The sequence below is a fragment of the Schistocerca cancellata genome, chromosome 3, assembly GCF_023864275.1.
Source record: "Schistocerca cancellata isolate TAMUIC-IGC-003103 chromosome 3, iqSchCanc2.1, whole genome shotgun sequence".
In the NCBI taxonomy this organism is placed as follows: domain Eukaryota; kingdom Metazoa; phylum Arthropoda; class Insecta; order Orthoptera; family Acrididae; genus Schistocerca; species Schistocerca cancellata.
Window position 1 is genome coordinate 740,226,383 of NC_064628.1, and position 18,031 is coordinate 740,244,413.

The 18,031-nt window shown below is 44.1% G+C and overlaps 1 protein-coding gene across 2 annotated transcripts in view; it reads left to right on the forward strand.

Annotated features, from left to right (window-relative positions):
- Window positions 1-18,031, forward strand: part of LOC126175743 (integrin beta-PS) — a 130,744-nt gene that overhangs the window by 30,380 nt on the left and 82,333 nt on the right. The window lies entirely within an intron of this gene.

An 18,031-nucleotide genomic window follows, 5' to 3' on the forward strand; every position in this document is an offset into this window, starting at 1 on the left:
ACGAGTTGAACATTTAAAACTCGTTTCATTGAACATACACGAAGTAATGCTCCATTAAAAAAAAGAGGCATTTATCAAAACAATGGAATCAGTAGTATTGACAGTAGCACAGAGACTTTGACAGAGCTTTAGAAACTTTGTATATTGCCAAGAGAAAGGAATCTGACAAATTGAATGAACAGAATGAATGTTTCCGTAACGCTTACTTTAATATTTATGATGTGCTCCATTAAGTATACAGCATCTGATGCTCTTCCTCGTTCTGCGAACGTGACCGTGTTCATTAAGTTAATTCGTCGTGGTTAAAGGCTTAAGGCGCAGATTGCAACCTGTGTCATACATAAACTACTGCTCGCGGGTCACTCGGCTCGGCACTCTATTCTCAAAGTATTACCATTTAACGCTGTCGTTAAATTGCTTTGACTGTTTACTAAATTCTATAGTTCCTTTTAAAACTAGACTCCTTTTTTTCATCCTCCCTTTCTTACTTACAGGGAGAGTCGTCGGTGTACTTTTATTTTTATTTATTTAAATGAAGTCAGTCTTCAGGCCCCTACGCACGCACCAACCGACTGACCGACAAGTTGGACATGTGTAAGCGTTTTTGCGACCGACTGACATACTGTTATTTTAGATGCCGGGCAACCGCAGCCAAAATGCCACACGGAGAATAAAAATATCCATATTAGTTGTTAAAATGCTTTTATTAAAATGTCACTACCGGTTTCGGATCAGTAGAGATGCATTTCAAGTGACAGATTTTTAAAAAATCATGACGTAGTAAGGTGGTCACTTACAGCCAAGTCCCATCGTCATGTAGGTTCTATTTCCCATATTTATCGGAAATGAAATCTAAGAACCGAAATATTGACATTCAGTCGACATTAATACATCAATTAATATACTTGTTTCATTGTTATGAGTGTTTGTAGCCAAGCACTCTGCAATGAAATGCAATGTGTGGGCTTTCTTTTTCATTTCTTACGTATCTACTTTCGTGTTTATTAGATGATGCGCGTCACCATCATGTGTAGTCTTTCTTGTTCGAATCTGAAATGAGTTTGTAGACAATGAACGATGAGACTTGATCATAAGCAACTACTTTGCCTCGCCATAATTTTTTAAAGATGTATCAACTGAAGATCCTCATTCCAAAGCGGCGGTAACATTTTAACAAAAGTATTTTAACAGCCAATGCGGAAGAATTTATTCACGACCGATCCTTGCCGCGATACCATGCGGGTAAGACCACCCGATGGCCGATCACACCACTCCACCCAATAAATTGTGTGTAGCGAAGTCGTGCCAACTTCACGACCAAAGTTCGACTTTTGACACTACGCACGGGATTAAATGCTGTGCAAAGATACATGTCAGGATGCGAGTTTCTGTAGAAATGTAAAGACTGCAGTTGTTTGTGGGATATGTTGTGCAAGGAGCATAGCAATTAGATACCAGAAATGAAGCATTTTTCATTTTTTACCGAATCCGTAATGTTCCGTCCACCCTCTATATTTCTGATTTTAGATTTTATGTCCGATATTTTTCGGAAGAGGGCTGAAAACCGGAGTATTGACATTCAAAGGACGTTAGTTCGTTAGATGTGCTTGCTTCGTTGTTATTAGTATTAGTAAAAGTGCTGCATATATCCAAGCCTTCTGCTATGTAGACCAGAGTGTGAGATTTTTTACTGGCTAACAAATGTTAAATGCTTCATTTCTTATGAATTTGTTGTATGTATTAGATGATGTACGCCACCACCATGCATAGTCTTTCTTGTTCAAATCTGAAATGAGTTTCTTGAACTTACATGTCATCTTTTATGCTGCATACATAAATAAGTTAATAACATTTACATGAACTTCTTTTTGTTTTATTTGTTTTGCTTTGGCATTATGTAATTCCACAGTCAACTATAAATGACGCTGCAGATTTCAGGAATCATTTAGTTAATAATTGTGGGGTTACAACTGCACTGAATTTGAGGTCCTCTTAACTCCTGCCTGTAGCTAGTAATCACAAGCTAGCTAACAGCCACTCCACCCAGTTTACAGCCTCTTTTATTACTGTATTCTTTTTCGTTAAGAATGGTTTGATGATGTTCAACAGCTCCGAAATGTGTGATTCATCCATTCTTCATAATTACGAAAACTGTCGGATCTCAGCTGCTTAAGTACGAGGTGCATTCAAGTTCTAAGGCCTCCGATTTTTTTTCTCCGGACTGGAAAGAGATAGAAACATGCGCATTGTTTTAAAATGAGGCCGTGTTCATTGTCAATACGTCCCAGAGATGGCAGCACCGTACGGAAGATGGAATTTTACCGCCAGCGGCGAGAATGAGAACTGTTTTAAATACTTAAAATGGCGACGTTTTCCTTACTTGAACAGCGTGCAAGCATTCGTTTTCTGAATTTGCGTGGTGTGAAACCAATTGAAATTCATCGACAGTTGAAGGAGACATGTGGTGATGGAGTTATGGATGTGTCGAAAGTGCGTTCGTGGGTGCGACAGTTTAATGAAGGCAGAACATCATGTGACAACAAACCGAAACAACCTCGGGCTCGCACAAGCCGGTCTGACGACATGATCAAGAAAGTGGAGAGAATTGTTTTGGGGGATCGCCGAATGACTGTTGAACAGATCGCCTCCAGAGTTGGCATTTCTGTAGGTTCTGTGCACACAATCCTGCATGACGACCTGAAAATGCGAAAAGTGTCATCCAGGTGGGTGCCACAAATGCTGACGGACGATCAAATGGCTGCCCGTGTGGCATGTTGCCAAGCAATGTTGACGCGCAACGACAGCATGAATGGAACTTTCTTTTCGTCGGTTGTGACAATGGATGAGACGTGGATGCCATTTTTCAATCCAGAAACAAAGCGCCAGTCAGCTCAATGGAAGCACACAGATTCACTGGCACCAAAAAAATTTTGGGTAACCGCCAGTGCTGAAAAAATGATGGTGTCCATGTTCTGGGACAGCGAGGGCGTAATCCTTACCCATTGCGTTCCAAAGGGCACTACGGTAACAGGTGCATCCTACGAAAATGTTTTGAAGAACAAATTCCTTCCTGCACTGCAACAAAAACGTCCGGGACGGGCTGCGCATGTGCTGTTTCACCAAGACAACGCACCCGCACATCGAGCTAACGTTACGCAACAGTTTCTTCGTGATAACAACTTTGAAGTGATTCCTCATGCTCCCTACTCACCTGACCTGGCTCCTAGTGACTTTTGGCTTTTTCCAACAATGAAAGACACTCTCCGTGGCCGCACATTCACCAGCTGTGCTGCTATTGCCTCAGCGATTTTCCAGTGGTCAAAACAGACTCCTAAAGAAGCCTTCGCCGCTGCCATGGAATCATGGCGTCAGCGTTGTGAAAAATGTGTACGTCTGCAGGGCGATTACGTCGAGAAGTAACGCCAGTTTCATCGATTTCGGGTGAGTAGTTAATTAGGAGAAAATCGGAGGCCTTAGAACTTGAATGCACCTCGTAACAAGATAGGTGAATTCTTTCCTTGCTTTGGCCACTTCTTTGCCTACAGTTTTCTCTCGGGCATATTTGGCCTTATTGACTCTAAAACAGCGATGGAAAACTCTCGTTTTTATTTATGTGTGAACCGAAGCTGCATCTCGCAGAACATAAACACAATGTACTTAAATAAATCACAAGAACACGGTGGCGCTGTAGTCGCCGAGTGCAGTCGGTCGGCACGTGTGTAGGTTGCCACGAAATTGGTCGGTCGGTCGGCCGATAAGTTGGTCCATGTGTGAGGACGCTTAAAGTTTTAGATATCTTTGGTAATTTTGCAGTACGTTTTAAAATATAAAAACACGAACGAAAATGTACGATGTACAGTGCGCTACCGCCTGTTTATAATATGTGCTTTTATCTTTTACTGCGTAACGCATTATTCACGCTGAAACATATTACATTAACATGTCTTTTAAGCCTTGAAATGGTTCAACTGGCTCTGAGCACTATGGGACTTAACTGCGGAGGTCATCAGTCCCCTAGAACTTAGAACTACTTAAACCTAACTAACCTAAGGACATCACACACGTCCATGCCTGAGGCAGGATTCGAACCTGCGACCGTAGTGATTGCGCGATTCCAGACACTAGCGCCTAGAACCGCTCGTCCACCCAGGCCGGCTAAGCCTTGAATTTTATTTTTTTATTTAATTATACGTGGAGAAATATTTTTACAAAGTTTTAATGTACTCATCTGTGACTTACGTACATGTCACGTGACTATACGAAATTTTTTCCTCGCCGAATCCGTGTTCCTTACGTTAGTTTTATACAGCTGTTGACAAACTCGTTGCGGCGCCAGGGTTCGAAACATTTTCTTGTTATTTCTACAACCCTTGGGATAACTGTTTGTTAATATCTCACCACTGTAAATGTTTTATTGTGGTTGCTATTTCTGGTTCGAACCTAGACCTGGAGATTATGTGCAACCCAGATTGAAACCGATAGTCGATAATAAAAAGTCGTGATCCAGACGGTGATTGTTTACTTATTATAACAAAAGGGATCGCGATCAGTTATGAAACACAACTGTTGCACTGTAACCAAGGACTGGGAACGAAGTTCAGTGTGTCATAAGGTCAACTCGGTTAACCGGTCGTCTTGGTGGAACCTTAAAAGGATTCGTAGCGGAGCAGGTTATGAAATAAGCTACCTGTTTCCAGTTCGTTAACACTTACAACCGCAGGAGAACATGCTGGACCATTCAGCAGTAAAAGTTAACAGATGAGAGAAAAAAAGAAAAACCCGAAGGTCTTTTATTGAACTGCATTTGCATACTGCTGTATTATGATAAGCTTCATGAACAGTCCCGTTCAGTTTTCTATCCATAAAGATTCCTGAGCTTCCCGTAGCATTAAATATGACAGGAGAATATCTTCGTCATGTTACTGTCTGAGGTATGATTGAAGTATATCCCACTATCGATTTCTGCTTGCAGCCATTTTCAAGTGGTTTTGAAGCGTCTTAGCGCATCTCGCACACTAAAACGGAAAAGTGATGTGCCCTTTATTTCACGTCTCGATTCCATAACGGTAACGTGCACAACGAAGCAGCATCAGATGATGTATTTAACGTTCCCAGTCACAACGGAAGGTGTTGCCTATGATGGTACCCTGCATGCGGAGAGAGTATAGCGCGGCGACGAAGGGTTGTTTATAGACTGAACAGAAACTCCCAGTAGGGAGGGAAATCACAGAAACGCTGAATCTATGTTCACCACCGTCCTCCAGAATAAGGGTCCAGTGTCTTACTACCGCGTCATCCCTCTCCGTGGAGAAGTCATATTGAGGCTCTGATGACACAGTGGTCTTGCATCCCGCTTGATAACTAAGATTGAATACATAATCAACTTGCTTTGTTCGTGGCAGTGGCTTATCCTCGAAAGCTCTTCATGGGGCGTCTGTAACCTAAAGTATTCCTCAGTGTGATTCAACAACTCAAAACTCCCAGACTTATTACAATCTTGAATATGACCTTATTCAAAACGTTTAAGCTGCGTCCTCGCTCCTTTCGCTGTGCAGTAGTTTGCTGAAGAAGAAGAGAGAACACTTCTTAAAAGCTTTTCTAACTGTTTGCGTTTATTAAAAGAAGTTTCACAATATAGGAAACACTTAGTAACGTTTTATCTGTAATTTACTGGAATGTTTTATGCATAAATTATTTGAAGATTGCATTTTTAAATCCGTTAATAAGTGTAGAAAGACACTCGGTAACACTAATTACTATTTATACCAATCAGATTTATTTTAAATTTTAATATAAACTGACACCATAGAAGTTTTGATTTAGTGTACGTGGTGAGCCAGGGTACATCCTTTGAGCCCGCATCTCGTGGTCGTGCGGTGGCGTTCTCGCTTCCCACGCCCGGGTTCCCGGGTTCGATTCCCGGCGGGGTCAGGGATTTTCTCTGCCTCGTGATGGCTGGGTGTTGTGTGCTGTCCTTAGGTTAGTTGGGTTTAAGTAGTTCTAAGTTCTAGGGGACTGATGACCATAGACGTTAAGTCCCATAGTGCTCACAGCCATTTGAACCATTTGAACATGCTTTGAGGTGTGATAGTGAGTTTGAACAAAAATCTTCATATGGGCGTATGCCCTGTTCCAAGTTGTATCCGAGGTATGACACATTTAATGTACATTATTATTTCTGTATTATTCAAACATTGTGATAGTTTACAAAAATGGTTCAGATGGCTCTGAGCACTATGCGACTTAACTTCTTAAGTCATCAGTCCCCTAGAACTTAGAACAACTTAAACGTAACTAACCTAAGGACATCACACACATCCATGCCCGAGACAGGATTCGAACCTGCGACCGTAGCGGTCGCACGTTTCCAGACTGTAGCGCCTAGAACCGCTCGGCCACTCCGGCTGGCGATAGTTTACAACGTACCGCAATAGTGTAAAGGAAGTTGAGATGAACACGACATACAGGGCACTTACTTTCTAACAAGTCAGAAAACTATCCCAAACTGACCCCACAAAAACCAACTAAGATACATCACATTGGCGTCGCGCGAGTCTTTCAGTATTTTCGCTCTAGAGAAAAAATGAATAGGATCTTTTTTGTAGTTTAATTGTGTAATGCGACACATTTTCTGTGGAGGGGCGGTTTTGCTGGCTATTCAAGAAAAACCTACAAAAGTGATATTAAATGCGTTCGATCTCAGAAACCATTCGGAATAGAGCGATACCTCTATTTGAAGTTTCGTGTTCAGAAGCACTAATACTATCACACCTCAAAACATGTACCTTTCCTCCTAACTCACCCTGTATGTTGGTGAATCTGGTAGTATTTCCATGGAGAATGGTTACTCTGTGCCTACGAGAATCGTTTGTTATACAACGTTTGTATTGTAAGTGGTTGATTTTTTTTATCGTTGTAATATTGAAAGGCAGGATTAAAATCTATCATTCACCTTTATGTTTTTAACGGACCTGAAGATGAGCGACACTACCCGAAACCCATTAATTTTGAAATAATAAATCAGTTACCGACAGTCTGAAACTGTATACTTTTATAAATTCGCAGTTGCGATTAAACTGGATGGACATGTAATAGTTAATCGGTTTCGACCCTTACGAGTCACCTTCAGAACCAGTATGTTCTTAAAGAAACGCCAGTCTTAGTCATTAGACATCTGAGTTGGTGTCAAGTGACACAGGTGAGCATTTTGTAAGAAGATACTGGTTCTGAGGATGACTCGTAGGAGTGGTTCAAAAAATGGCTCTGAGCACTATGGGACTTGACATCTGAGGTCATCAGTCCCCTAAAACTTAGAACTACTTAAACCTAACTAACGTAAGGGCATCACACACATTCATGCCCGAGGCAGGATTCGAACCTGCGACCGTAGCAGTCGCGTGGTTCCCGACTGAAGCGCCTAGGACCGCTCGACCACCGTGGCCGGCCGTAATGGTGGAAACTCGCAAACTATTGCATGTGTCCATCCAACTGGATCACGACAATTGTGAATAAAAACGCATTATACTTAAGAGTATAATAACTTTGACGATTCGGCGAGTCAAGTAAACGAGCTTGTTGAGTTTCTCGTCTAGTAAAAGTTTGCAGAGCCGGTGCTGACTGCACACAGCCACTGCCATTCGTCAGTCACCGAGCTATTTTACTGGAGCTGTGTAGTAACATTACATTGTCTTACGACCGTTCCATCGCTCATACAACGCGCATTTCGTAACGAAGGTAGTTCACGCCCGAAAACCAGACCGTGAAAGCGAACGCTACGTATCCGCGGAAACGGAAAGCACACGAACTTCGTTTGGTGATTCACTGAGAGACCTACACACAGCGAAACAAGTGCGAGAGCACCGGCGAATGCGGACTGTGTTCGCGGATGTTCTCGTTTGCTGCTGTTTACACGCAGTGGCCGTGTGTGGACGGCAGTGCGGCCGGCCGCACGCGCGAACCTCTGGTGCGACGGCGCTGCAGTAGAGCACGCGCGCGCTGCGGCCGAGCCTCGCAGCCGCGTCCTTGGCGTAGCTGACTCCATTAAACAGGTCACCAGCGAGCGCTATCTCAGTCGCTGCAGCTGCATATGACACTAGAGCGGCGCTTGCTCGCTGCCCTGCTCTATGTAGAGGTGGGTCGAACTCGTTCATTCCCGTGAACTACTTCATTCATTTCACTCTTTGCCGTGAAGCGTTCAAATGAAGTAGTTCATTCGTGAAGTACGGAAGCCTAGCGAAGTTGCCCAGTTCGCCGCTTAGCCGCTTAGCCGCTGCTACGCTCGCTTCGCCTCGCTCGTATAATAAAGCTTCGTAATACTTCACAATTTTACCAACAGATGGCGGAACTATGGAGTAACGAGCACGCAACGTTTTACGCTCTTACAGCGTCTGAGTAATCTTAAATAGAGCATGGTCGAAGGGGACAAAGGAAAGATAAACAGAGAAGGCTGTCACGTATAAAGAAGGTACTACATTTAATCTTGCTCGACATTTTCTCGTGAAGCGCCCAAAAAAGTCTTTATCTGCCAAATGAAAGATTATTTGTTGTATTCATGGACTGAAAAATAGGGCTACCAACGAAATGCAGTCCAGTTTTATGTTCCTTTTAAAATTTAATCCAAAATAGAATGAGTATGTTTAACACTGTCACAAAGTCTATATACCTACGTTAAGTAATTATTCAGAAGTTTTCCTGTAGATTTTATTTTTGTTGTCAATAATAACCCACTAGATTCAAAACGTAAACTGTCACCTGTAGTCATTGGTACGATTTCAGGTAAAATCCCTCTTTCAGTGTTATTAACAAACCTTTTATTTTCATGTTGGCTGTGCGTGCTCACACAGATAGCCTCTTCGTTTCCATCTTTAATATTCATTTGTCTTCAAGCGCTGCCAACGGTAGGCTACCCGTACACGCGAAGTTTAACTGCACAAATAGTCACGGGTAATGATGTCAGCACTACAGGTAGCAGCTGACGCTGTCTTCTCTCGCCCCTCACATCCCCCGCCCCTCCTAAACCTATCGTTCCCCACAAACACCGCGCGATTCGTCGACAGGCAGCACAGGGAGGACTGAAGTGAAGGGAGGATGAGTGACGTGGGAGAGGGAGAGGGGAAGAGAGTGAGTGAACTAGAAAAAAGTGTGGAGTGTGCCATCTGTGAAGAGTTCGAAGTACCAGTTCATTGAAACTGAGTGGTTAGTTCACACTTCACAGGAGTGAAGCGTTCATTTGAACGACTCATTCACGAGCTCCCCATCACTAGCTCTATGGCTTGCGTGCAGAAAGTCACAGCGTACCTGTGTAGGTTCTCACATACCGAGTGGCTTGAAGACTGTGACAGAATCCAGTACGTTGTGCTGGAGGGCGAGTGTTCATCAGAGGCAAGGGTATCATCAGGGGCGTCCAATGGAAGTTCTCTATACAGGCTCTTCCGAAAAAACACTGACAACGCTTAGTTGTTAGGAAGCGAAACTGATCGGCTTGGGCGCTGGAGAGCGTCAAAGTCTGGGAACGAACGGTTGTGACGGTTGGTTCCGATTTCTTTTGGTGTATGTATACGGAAGATACGCAACACTTTAGCCGTATGTGTACTGCGGATGCATTCCTGCGCGTGCATTACATTCCTACACGCAGCCCTTGCGGACCTTGTGGTGCTCTGTCAGTGCAGTACACGTTACTGACAGCAATGCCACATGTACAGGGTTATTACAAATGATTGAAGCGATTTCACAGCTCTACAATAACTTTATTATTTGAAATATTTTCACAATGCTTTGCATACACATACAAAAACTCAAAGTTTTTTTAGGCATTCACAAATGTTCGATATGTTCCCCCGTTAGTGATTCGGCAGACATCAAGCCGATAATCAAGTTCCTCCCACACTCGGCGCAGCATGTCCCCATCAATGAGTTCGAAAGCATCGTTGATGCGAGCTCGCAGTTCTGGCACGTTTCTTGGTAGAGGAGGTTTAAACATTGAATCTTTCACATAACCCCACGGAAAGAAATCGCATGGTGTTAAGTCGGGAGAGCGTGGAGGCCGTGACATGAATTGCTGATCATGATTCCACCACGACCGATCCATCGGTTTTCCAATCTCCTGTTTAAGAAATGCCGAACATCGTGGTGGAAGTGCGGTGGAGCACCATCCTGTTGAAACATGAAGTCGGCGCTGTCGGTCTCCAGTTGTGGCATGAGCCAATTTTCCAGCGTGTCCAGATACGTGTTCAACCGTTTCTTCGCTCACTGCAGGCCGACCCCTTGATTTCCCCTTACAGAGGCATCCAGAAGCTTTAAACTGCGCATACAATCGCCGAATGGAGTTAGCAGTTGGTGGATCTTTGTTGAACTTCGTCGTGAAGTGTCGTTGCACTCTTATGGCTGACTGATGTGAGTGCATTTCAAGCACGACATACGCTCTCTCGGCTCCTGTCGCCATTTTGTCTCACTGCGCTCTCGAGCGCTCTGGCGGCAGAAACCTGAAGTGCGGCTTCAGCCGAACAAAACTTTGAGTTTTTCTACGTATCTGTAGTGTGTCGTGACCATATGTCAATGAATGGAGCTACAGTGAATTTATGAAATCGCTTCAGTCATTTGTAATAGCCCTGTATAAGTAGACAGCTGCGGAAATAACCGTCATGGTGCTTGCACATATGGCAAAGCTTATTGCAATGGGAGGGCTGCTGAACACTGTATGTGGAAAGTTTCCAAACATACCTACACCATTCCGTGTTCGCGGCCATCGAGAGACGCGTAAGAGAAGCCGGAGAGTTGCACGTAATATTCTGTGCCTGAGACGTGTCCGTTGTACAGTAAGTCTAATGCCCACAGCCTACTGTTTGCCCTTTGTTAGGAACCGAAGCTTGACGCGGGTCGTCTACGCTCGGCTCGAACACTACAGTTGGAGGAGAACGTGCTGACTATGTTGGAAGATGACCCAGCGCTCGGCAGGCTGCACACGGGTAAAAGTGCCGTGTGGCATGTTGTCCACGAACTCCGGCTCCAGCCACACCATCGGCAGAAAATCCAGGCGTTGTGGGAGGAGGACTGCCCACGACGGATACAGTTTGCGCAGTGGTATTTGTACTACTTCAGACACAATTCCCGAGTTTGGTGCTATTAACTGCTGAATACACGTTTACTAGTGATCGCATATTAATCTTGCACAACAGGCATGTCCGGGTGTATAAAAATCCGCGACTGCAGGTGATTCAAAATTGCCAACACAGTGTCGGTATTAACACCTGGCTCGGGATAATGACCGTATCATTGGGCCGTATCTACTGTTAAACAGACTAACAGGGCCGATCTATCTCACATTTAATAGAGATAATTTTGCCTACCCTGCTGGATGAAGTGCCACAAAATGTTCGGATGTACATGTGGCTGCAACACGACGAAGCTCCAGCACACTGTGATGTCGATCTGCTGAATGTCGCATATCCCAATCGATGGATTGATAGGGGTGGACCAGTGCCGTGGCCAGCGTGGTTGCCAGATCTGAAACTTCACGACTACAGTATTGTCTGTGGGCTAGTATGAAGCGTATGGCGTAAGGCCAGTGGAGGACCACGATGTGCTACTCATATTGTGTTTATTGACCTCATGTGGAACGTAAATCAAACTCAGACTTCGACACTCTGCAGCACCCATACCGTGCGTTTGCGGATATGAGTTCCTTTTTGAAAACCTATCAGTGTACCTTCCCGCACAACGCCCTGTACACAAAAAGATCTGGACTGAGCAACAACCTGCGTCTGTTTGTTGAGTAAGCTGCAGTTTACGGGGCAGTGTCGTCCTTAAGTGACTACGAGGATCCCGGGTTCGATTCCCGGCGGGGTCAGGGATTTTCTCTGCCTCGTGATGTCTGGGTGTTGTGTGACGTCTTTAGGTTAGTTAGGTTTAAGTAGTTCTAAGTTCTAGGGGACTGATGACCATAGATGTTAAGTCCCATAGTGCTCAGAGCCATGTGAACTTTTTTTTTAAAAAAAAAGCGGAATGAAAAAGACAGGACGTCATTTGTAGCGAGGGCGAATGGTTTATTGGGAGAATTGTTGGAAAATGTAGATCGGTGAAGGAGACCACATACAGAACACTTGTGCGGCCCATTCTTGAATTGCCTACTGCTAAGGTGTTTGGGATCCCCATCAGGCCGGATGAAAGGAAGACGTCGAAATAATTCAGAAGCTTGATACTAGATTTGATACCGGCTGATTATGTCAACGTGCGAGTATTACTGAAATTCTCCATGAACTCAACTGAAAAGCGAGGGAACGCTATTGAGACACTTTAAAGATCCAGCAGTTTCGACAGACTGGCGAAAGATCCCACTGCTACCAACGTACACCTCGCGTAACGACCACAAAAACAAATAAAGGTTTATGCGGAAGCATATGAACAGTCGTTTTTTCTTCACACCATTTGCGACTGGAATTGGAAAAGGTATGACTAGTTGTGGTGCAAAATAGCCTCCACCATGCACTCCATAGTGCCTTGCGGACCATGTATGTAGATATAGGTGATCTAGGGGTAGTGGATCCAAGGCAGCTGCGCCGTTCTTTGCAGTGCTCATGCAAAATTGAAGAGCTGAATAATGACTGAAGTACTGTAGACGTCCTGTAGTGTTTAACGAGAGACGCCGTTATACTATCGCATCGGAGACAGCCCGCTAAACATTTGCGAACATTATCTCCTCGGACACGGGAAACAAGTTTAGCTATGTGCTGCTCGTCTTTTACCGAAACCGCCAAAGACAAGTGCCGGAATGGTGCCTGAGAAAAGGACACGGCTGTTTTTCTTTCTCCTGCTCCCCCTGTCCCAGCTTTTAAATGGTTCAAATGGCTCTGAGCACTATGGGACTTAACATCTGAGGTCATCAGTCCCCTAGACTTTGAACTACTTAAACCTAACCAAAAGACATCACACACATCCATGCCTGAGGCAGGATTCGAACCTGCGACCGTAGGAGCAGCTTGGTTCCGGACTGAAGCGCCTAGAACCGCTTGGTCAAAGCGGCCGGCCACAGCTTTCAATCTTATATTTGCGATTTTAAAGTTACCGTCGTTCACTATTACGTACTTAACTGGGAACTTCAATTCCAACAACAACGGTGCAGATACGTTCCCGTTGTGACCGCATCGCCGGACTGTTTTGATGCACTTCAACGAGTTACTGTGTGACTTATTCAAGTGCGCATAGTTGTGTATGGAAGTTAGTTGTGGTAATTTAGTTTCCTAGCATCTTACTATTCTCATTTCTTTTTTAATCGAACGTGCTAAGAAGTTGAAACCGTCAATGATATCATTTGTAGTATGACTCGACACAGAAAAAAATAAAGGATATTGAAAGACTACCTTTCCGCTGAAGATAGCTTCATTTACGTTTATTGCAGTAGCTTCGTATCGATCAGTGTTCCAGAAGCCTCACTCCTTTGGAAATGAGATTCGACGGGAAGCATTCGGCGTATCCTATCCGGAGCCCCGCGCTGCAGGAGTCACCTTTCTAGTTAAGCGCGTGCTTGCACAGAGATTCTTTGCTGTGTGGGCGTAGGGATTGGGCGCGCCGAGCTGATAGTGGCTGTACGCAGAAAGTGTGACACTGCTTTCCTAGTTTCTGCCTGTTACAGTCGACTACCGGGAAATACGTCATGTCCGGTGGAAAAATAGAGCGCTGCCGACAATACTGGAAATTCCTGTGTCTCTTCTTTACGCACACGACGGCTGTCTCATGTCTGAAAACAGATATAAAATCCATCGAAATAAGCGGATCAAATGATCCTGAAAGTAACAGATTTAAAAGATCTTCTTCCAAAAGCTGAAACGAATAGACAAGACGTTACTGACAAAACAATTTTATGACTTTTCAGATTTTGAATAATTAATTTTCAATAGCGTTCTTACCCAATGACCCTATCAGTCATCATTTGCGTGAGACTCCTACCAGATTATCTCGATTTGGATATCCCACATCTTCATTTCGACATTTTTCAAAACTATCACAAGTAAACTGCATGTTGTTCGGCGTTGAATTAATTTCTAGCCTTATGTGCATCCTTAACCTTAGTTCTAACCCATATTTTCCCATGTTTACACTCGGCAACCTTAGTAAGTTTCGAATGTCAGGCCTTGTAGTAAAAAAGCGCGGTAAAGGGAATGCTTGGAAACTGAAAGGTCGCGAGATAGAATCCCGGTAGGACCAGGGATTTTGCAATCTGTGTTTTAACCTAACCTTCATCTCAACGACATCAGAAATCGTCAGGAACGAAGTGTGGTTCGGATTCCACGTTAAATGTAAGGTACCCTTCCCCCCCTCCCTCCCTCCCTCACACACACACACACACACACACACACACACACACACACACTCCCGCCGGAAAACAAGGTTCGGTTAGGAACAAGCAGGTCGCCGAAGTGACGTCCAACTGAAAGACTTGCATCGGGCCATAGAGCCATCACGAGTTTAATTTTCAGCCATGTTGTTGTTGTTGTGGTCTTCAGTCCAGAGACTGGTTTGATGCAGCTCTCCATGCTACTCTATCGTGTGCAAGCTTCTTCATCTCCCAGTACTTGTAGCAACCTACATCCTTCTGAATCTGCTTAGAGTATTCATCTCTTGGTCTCCCTCTACGATTTTTACCCTCCACGCTGCCCTCCAGTACTAATTTGGTGATCCCTTGATGCCTCAGAAAATGTCCTACCAACTGATTCCTTCTTCTAGTCAAGTTGTGCCACAAATTTCTCTTCTCCCCAATTTTGTTCAATACCTCCTCATTAGTTATGTGATCTACCCATATAATCTTCAGCATTCTTCTGTAGCACCACATTTCGAAAGCTTCTATCCTCTTCTTGTCCAAACTATTTATCGTCCACGTTTCAATTCCATATGTGGCCACACTCCATACAAATACTTTCAGAAACGACTTCCTGACGCTTAAATCTATACTCTTCTTCAGAAACGCTTTCCTTGTCATTGCCAGTCTACATTTTATATCCTCTTTACTTCGACCATCATCAGTTATTCTGCTCCCCAAATAGCAAAACTCCTTTACTACTTTAAGTGTCTCATTTCCTAATCTAATTCCCGCAGCATCACCCGATTTAATTCGACTACATTCCATTATCCTCGTTTTGCTTTTGTTGATGTTCATCTTATATCCTCCTTTCAAGACACTATCCATTCCGTTCAACTGCTCTTCCAGGTCCTTTGCTGTCTCTGACATAATTACAATGTCAAAGTTTTTATGTCTTCTCCATGGATTTTAATTCCTACTCCAAGTTGTTCTTTTGTTTCCTTTACTGCTTTCTCAATACATGGATTGAATAACATCGGGGATAGGCTACAACCCTGTCTCACTCCCTTCCCAACCACTGTTTCCGTTTCATGCCCCTCGACTCTCATAACTGCCATCTGGTTTCTGTAACAATTGTAAATAGCCTTTCGCTCCCTGTATTTTACTCCTGCCAGCTTCAGAATTTGAAACAGAGTGTTCCAGTCAACATTGTCAAAAGCTTTATCTAAGTCTACAAAAGCTAGAAATGTAGTTTTACCTTTCCTTAATCTATTTTCTAAGGTAAGTCGTAGGGTCAGTATTGCCTCACGTGTTCCAACATTTCTTCGGAATCCAAACTGATCTTCCCCCAGGTCGGCTTCTACCAGTTTTTCCATTCGTTTGTAAATAATTCACGTTAGTATTTAAAAATGTTTATGTGTGTTCAAAGCACTGTGGAGTGGATGGCAGAGGATAGTTCTCGTTGTACCACTTATTAAGGCTTCTCATGCCGTTCACGTATGATTCGAAGAAAGAATGACTGTTTAGACCCCTCTATGCACCCCTTAATTAGTCTATCCTCGCTTGCCCTACGGGAGCGATATGTGTTTGTTGAGGGGGAGGGAGGGGGACTCAGTGGTTCAAATGGCTCTGAGCACTATGGGACTTAACAGCTGTGGTCATCAGTCCCCTAGAACTTAGAACTACTGAAACCTAACTAACCTAAGGACATCACACACATCCATGCCCGAGGCAGGATTCGAACCTGCGACCGTAGCAGTCGCGCGGTTCCGGACTGAGCGCCTAGAACCGTTAGACCACCGCGGCCGGCGAGGGAGGGGGGAGGGGGAGTTGTGGTATATACCTAATACATCATTTGTTTAAAGCTGTTCTTGAAACTTTGTAAATAGGCTTTCTCGGAATAGCTTGCGTCTGTCTTCAGGCGTCTTCCATTTCAGTCCGGGGTGTGGCCAGACTCGTCTTTGGCCTGGAATCTCGTTGACTGGTAGTATTGTCTTCAGTGATGAGACCCGCTTCGAATTTAATCCCGATGACCAACGAAGACGTGTCTGGAGACGCCACACAGCGGTGGGATACAAACCTAACTTTGCCCACTATACGGCCCGAAAAGCAGAAGTCATGGTCTGGAGTGCCATTTCATTTCTTAGCGGGACCTCTTTGGTTCTCATCCGCGGCACCCGTACAGTAAAGCAATGCGACGACATTCTACACACCCCCTTTTGTTGCGCTTTGTGCCAAGCCATTTTGGGCTACATTTCAACACGATAATGACCTCCCGCACACAGCGAGAGTTGCTACTGTTTGTCTTCGTGCTTGCCAAACTCTGCCTTGACCAGCAAGATCGCCAGATCTCTCCCCAGTTAAGAAAGTTTGGGGCATTATGTGCAGCACCATCCAACCTGCTCGGGATTTTGACAATCTGACGCGTCAGTTGGATAGAATTTGTCATGATATCCCCCCGGAGGACACGTAACAACCCTATCGCTACCAAGCCGATTGACTGCTTGCTTGCAGGCCAGAGGTGGACCAACGCGTTAATGATTTGCTCATTTTGTTAAGCTCTTTCTCCTCAATAAGTCACCCAGATTTTCTGAAACAGTAATCCTTCGTTTGTTTGTACATGTACATAACATCTAACGATTTCCGTTCCTTTCGATTAATTCCTTCGTGGTGTGTAGTGCTTTTTTTGTCTTAGATTGTAAAACAAACGTTATTAACATTCTATATCTTTATTCTTCATGTCTACATAATTTATTTCTCAATATAATCACCCAGGCCTCGAAAGACAAGTTCGTTGATGCTGTCACTGTAAAATACAGGGTTATTACAAATGATTGAAGCGATTTCACAGCTCTACAATAGCTTTATTCTTTGAGATATTTTCACAATGCTTTGCACACACATACAAAAACTCAAAAAGTTTTTTTAGGCATTCACAAATGTTCGATATGTGCCCCTTTAGTGATTCGGCAGACATCAAGCCGATAATCAAGTTCCTCCCACACTCGGCGCAGCATGTCCCCATCAATGAGTTCGAAAGCATCGTTGATGCGAGCTCGCAGTTCTGGCACGTTTCTTGGTAGAGGAGGTTTAAACACTGAATCTTTCACATAACCCCACAGAAAGAAATAGCATGGGGTTAAGTCGGGAGAGCGTGGAGGCCATGACATGAATTGCTGATCATGATCTCCACCACGACCGATCCATCGGTTTTCCAATCTCCTGTTTAAGAAATGCCGAACATCATGATGGAAGTGCGGTAGAGCACCATCCTGTTGAAAGATGAAGTCGGCGCTGTCGGTCTCCATTTGTGGCATGAGCCAATTTTCCAGCATGTCCAGATACACGTGTCCTGTAACGTTTTTTTCGCAGAAGAAAAAGCGGCCGTAAACTTTAAACCGTGAGATTGCACAAAACACGTTAACTTTTGGTGAATTGCGAATTTGCTGCACGAATGTGTGAGGATTCTCTACCGCCCAGATTCGCATATTGTGTCTGTTCACTTCACCATTAAGAAAAAATGTTGCTTCATCACTGAAAACAAGTTTCGCACTGAACGCATCCTCTTCCATGAGCTGTTGCAACCGCGCCGAAAATTCAAAGCGTTTGACTTTGTCATCAGGTGTCAGGGCTTGTAGCAATTGTAAACGGTAAGGCTTCTGCTTTAGCCTTTTGCGTAAGATTTTCCAAACCGTCGGCTGTGGTACGTTTAGCTCCCTGCTTGCTTTATTCGTCGACTTC